Source organism: Ascaphus truei, unplaced genomic scaffold (assembly GCF_040206685.1).
Source record: "Ascaphus truei isolate aAscTru1 unplaced genomic scaffold, aAscTru1.hap1 HAP1_SCAFFOLD_1006, whole genome shotgun sequence".
In the NCBI taxonomy this organism is placed as follows: Eukaryota; Metazoa; Chordata; class Amphibia; order Anura; family Ascaphidae; genus Ascaphus; species Ascaphus truei.
Genome location: NW_027453870.1, coordinates 27,451 through 33,063, shown reverse-complemented (window position 1 = coordinate 33,063; position 5,613 = coordinate 27,451).

Sequence of the window (5,613 nt, the reverse complement as noted above, 5' to 3'; positions counted from 1 at the left end):
CTCTCTCTCCCATATATACATATACACACACACACACACACACACACACACACACACACACACACACACTCTCAATCTCTCTCTCATACACACACACACTCTCAATCTCTCTCTCTCATACACACACACACACTCTCTCTCTCTCTCTCTCTCAATCTCTCCCATACACACAGAAACCACTCAATCTCACTCTCATACACACACTCTCTCTCTCTCTCTCTCTCTCTCTCTCTCTCTATCTCTCCCATACACACAGAAACACTCAATCTCACTCTCATACACACACACACCACCACACGGGAAGGGACGTGCGCGGAGGGGAGAGAGGAGAAACACCCTGCTACTTCCTGCCGCCCGGGGCGGGAGCACCGAGGGGAGAGAAACACCGACTACTGCAACATCCTCAGACCCGCGCGGGCAGCAGAGCACCAGAGGGAGGGGGGGGGGAGAGAGAAGCACCCTGACTACTGCAACATCCTCAGACCCGTGCGGGCAGCGGTAGCACCGGAGGGAGGGAGGGAGGGGGGGAGAGAGAGAGAAGCACCCTGACTACTGCAACATCCCCAGAACCACGCGGGCAGCGGTAGCACCAGAGGGAGGGGGGGGAGAGAGAAGCACCCTGACTACTGCAACATCCCCAGAACCACGCGGGCAGCGGTAGCACCGGAGGGAGGGGGGGGGAGAGAGAAGCACCCTGACTACTGCAACATCCCCAGAACCACGCGGGCAGCGGTAGCACCAGAGGGAGGGGGGGGGGGAGAGAGAAACACCCCGGCTACTACAGTATGTTACGTCCCGCGCGGGCAGCGGGAGCACTGGAGGGAGGGAGGGGGGGGGGAGAGAGAAGCACCCTGACTACTGCAACATCCTCAGACCCGCGCGGGCAGCGGTAGCACCAGAGGGAGGGGGGGGGAGAGAGAAACACCCTGACTACTGCAACATCCTCAGACCCGCGCGGGCAGCCCCCCCCCCATATTACTTACCCGTGCAGAAAGGGCGGTTTGAAGTCCTGGCAAATCCATCCCGCATCACAGCCAATCAGCTCCGATTTTTTTTTTTTCGAGCAGGGGATTTTTTTTTTTTTACACAGCAGGGGAAAGGTTACTGGCCACGAGCCAATATCCGATCGCAGCTGGCGAGTTGGCGACCGGGTTTGTCGAGCACTGTATATATACTATATATATACTATATATATATTATATATTAATCCTGAGGAGGGATTAATAACATCTTGTAAAGCATAAATACATTTGTTATCAGGATCTAATAGCTGGCACTCCAATATCTGTCTAAATGTATATCTATGCAACTGCAGTGTAAAGTGTATTATCAATAACAATTATCACCTTTACAACTGTAAAACTAATATGATATGACTTAAAACCAACTGTTCTGTCTAATGGCCATATATGACTGATTAGAAGTATATCCATGTTCTCTTTGTACTGCTGGGTATATCTCTTTAAGACAAGTCCATCCTCCTTGTTGACTAGTGAGGTGGATACATAGCATTCGCGCTATTGTGACACGAGCTGTGGCCTGGAGATCATGCTATTGCAGGCATTTGGTGGCAATCATGCGCAGACAAGAGCTTAGAAGCTTTATTTAACAAAGGCATTTGCCCCTTTCGTGACGACCAAGCGCAGGGCGTCAGGGACGCTGACGTATGACGTCATAGCCATGCGCATTTGCGTTCGCGATGCATGTCTCTGCCCTCAGTCTCCAATACTTCTTCCTTGGACAGCCCCTTAAATGACTCATCACAGGCGACACCGTTATCCTGGCCCTATGTCCGTGACATCATGCGCATGCGCAGTACTCTAGTTGAGACACCGCCTTGCCAGAACTGCCCTTCTAGGGGTAGGAACTTAAGAAATACACCACTATCATTGGCCATTAACCTGAGATGCCTCTGTGACACAGTATGCTAATGAACTAGAACACCATCTATAACATGTGTCACGTATTAAATATCACAGGTGCTTTCTATCACAAGCCTAATTAAATCCCTTTTTAAGGTGCATGTTACACTGACCACTGTACCCCTCCCAGTTGAAGGCTAAGGCCGAAACGCGTAGGAGCAGGTCCAGTGGCAGGATCCCCTGTTGTGTCCTCTCTCTTGGACACACTTATGTGCTGTGAGCTTTTCTCCTTGATTCCTCCCAGACTGTGTTGAGAACCTGACATGAGGTGAAGTATTATTTACTTGCTACTGCAGACTTAGGTGTGCTTTTTGCGACTCATATGTGTTTTTTCACAGTCAGTCTGTTGTTATTGCTATGGTGTACTATTGTATCCAGATCTAGGGAGACTGCTGCAATTTGTTATACAGTCTATTAGTCACCTTGTTTAGCCACCTTTTCATGTCTGTGAGTGGCTTTTTTTCACTAACACCCTGTCAGGTTCTCTTTAGCATGTACGTGTCTGATTAGACTTTTTGCACTGTCTCACTGGGTTATTCCCTGCACTGAGGACTTATCAAGTTTGCACTTCTCAGGGGATCCATGCCTTGTTTTAAATTTTCTGTGCTTTAATTTTTATTTTATGTTCTGTAACTTTTTCAATAAACATTGTGGTTTTTTGTACTGTTAGGCATACCAGAGTGCTTTTATTGGGGCTCTTTTTCCTTTTCTATTATAATACTACATGCCCTTATAGCACCACCGACAGATGATTACATCTATAATTTTGTATATTATACAAGTCGGTTGTAGAGTTGCCTTTATTTGTCCCATGGATGCGGGGTCATCTCTTTCTCTCACATTATATATATATATATATATATATATATATATGGAAACACAAAAGAAAAAGATACCTCTGAAATAGCACTCAGACAAATAATTGCAAAAATATAAAGGGTACTTTAATTAAATTCAAAAGATAACAGAAAAACAAACAGCTGACCAATGAACCCGCCTGACTATAGTAGATTAGTGGACAAAAGAAAATAACAAAAGTTAATATATACAAAACCCAATAAAAATAAAAGAAAAGTTGATGCCCCAAAGAATAGACCTAACTCACTGAAGGAAAAAGTAATTTCCTGCAGTGAAATAAATCAGACCGGCCGGTCCCAAGGAATATTGCTAACTGAAGGACATCATACAAAAAGGTCAAAGATACAAACTAACAAAAGCATACAATCAAAGAAAACCATGGTGCTGAATTGATGACAGTTGAAGTGTTAAAAAAAACACTATAATAAGCTAGTTGCAGTACAGATGAGATTAATAAAAAAGCATACATATACAAAACTTCATTTAGTAACCAAATACATAAAAATACAAATAAGATGGGGAAACAAACGAGAGGTAAATAATCTGAGATACTCAGCTCCTGGAAAACTGAAGTACTGCAACCATCAAACAGCACAGCAAAGTCCACTATTAATGTCCAAGGATATAGGACATAGATGAAGGTTCAAAATAGAACATAGGCAGGCAGGGTCAGCAGCAGCAAAAATTAAAATTAGCCCACAGTTCTATTTTGAACCTTCATCTATGTCCTATATCCTTGGACATTAATAGTGGACTTTGCTGTGCTGTTTGATGGTTGCAGTACTTCAGTTTTCCAGGAGCTGAGTATCTCAGATTATTTACCTCTCGTTTGTTTCCCCATCTTATTTGTATTTTTATGTATTTGGGTTACTAAATGAAGTTTTTGTATATGTATGCTTTTTTATTAATCTCATCTGTACTGCAACTAGCTTATTATAGTGTTTTTTTAACACTTCAACTGTCATCAATTCAGCACCATGGTTTTCTTTGATTGTATGCTTTTGTTAGTTTGTATCTTTGACCTTTTTGTATGATGTCCTTCAGTTAGCAATATTCCTTGGGACCGGCCGGTCTGATTTATTTCACTGCAGGAAATTACTTTTTCCTTCAGTGAGTTAGGTCTATTCTTTGGGGCATCAACTTTTCTTTTATTTTTATTGGGTTTTGTATATATTAACTTTTGTTATTTTCTTTTGTCCACTAATCTACTATAGTCAGGCGGGTTCATTGGTCAGCTGTTTGTTTTTCTGTTATCTTTTGAATTTAATTAAAGTACCCTTTATATTTTTGCAATTATTTGTCTGAGTGCTATTTCAGAGGTATCTTTTTCTTTTGTGTTTCCATATTTAACTTTTCCTCAAGCACCACCTACAGTTTATTTTTTCTATCTGTTATAATTATTTCAGGTATATTTTTCCTGATTTAAGTAGGTTATTTAGACTTTGCATTAATTTTTTGGAAGTGATGCGGTATTCATTTTTGTGTCTTTGATATATATATATATATATATATTCGACAAATTGCCCAAAAATCTTGTCCCCGGACCAAAAAATTCTACTCGCCCCACCCCCACCCCAGCTTTTTAAAAAAGAAATTGAATAAATTCCTAGTAAGAACAACATTCGTGAGAGGGCGACACAGAGAGAGGGGGGCGCACCACAGAGAGAGAGGGGGCGCCACAGAGAGAGAGAGGGGGGCGCACCACAGAGAGAGAGAGAGGGGGCGCACCACAGAGAGAGAGAGGGGGCGCCACAGAGAGAGAGAGGGGGCGCACCACAGAGAGAGAGAGAGGGGGCGCACCACAGAGAGAGAGAGAGGGGGCGCCACAGAGAGAGAGAGGGGGCCCCACAGAGAGAGAGAGAGGGGGTGCCACAGAGAGAGAGCGAGAGAGGGGGCGCCACAGAGAGAGAGAGTGGGCGCCACAGAGAGAGAGAGGGGGTGCCACAGAGAGAGAGCGAGAGAGGGGGCGCCACAGAGAGCGAGAGAGGGGGCGCCACAGAGAGCGAGAGAGGGGGCGCCACAGAGAGCGAGAGAGGGGGCGCCACAGAGAGCGAGAGAGGGGGCGCCACAGAGAGCGAGAGAGGGGGCGCCACAGAGAGCGAGAGAGGGGGCGCCACAGAGAGCGAGAGAGGGGGCGCCACAGAGAGCGAGAGAGGGGGCGCCACAGAGAGCGAGAGAGGGGGCGCCACAGAGAGCGAGAGAGGGGGCGCCACAGAGAGCGAGAGAGGGGGCGCCACAGAGAGCGAGAGAGGGGGCGCCACAGAGAGCGAGAGAGGGGGCGCCACAGAGAGCGAGAGAGGGGGCGCCACAGAGAGCGAGAGAGGGGGCGCCACAGAGAGCGAGAGAGGGCGCCACAGAGAGCGAGAGAGGGCGCCACAGAGAGCGAGAGAGGGGGCGCCACAGAGAGCGAGAGAGGGGGCGCCACAGAGAGCGAGAGAGGGGGCGCCACAGAGAGCGAGAGAGGGGGCGCCACAGAGAGCGAGAGAGGGGGCGCCACAGAGAGCGAGAGAGGGGGCGCCACAGAGAGCGAGAGAGGGGGCGCCACAGAGAGCGAGAGAGGGGGCGCCACAGAGAGCGAGAGAGGGGCGCCACAGAGAGCGAGAGAGGGGGCGCCACAGAGAGCGAGAGAGGGGGCGCCACAGAGAGCGAGAGAGGGGGCGCCACAGAGAGCGAGAGAGGGGGCGCCACAGAGAGCGAGAGAGGGGGCGCCACAGAGAGCGAGAGAGGGGGCGCCACAGAGAGCGAGAGAGGGGGCGCCACAGAGAGCGAGAGAGGGGGCGCCACAGAGAGCGAGAGAGGGGGCGCCACAGAGAGCGAGAGAGGGGGCGCCACA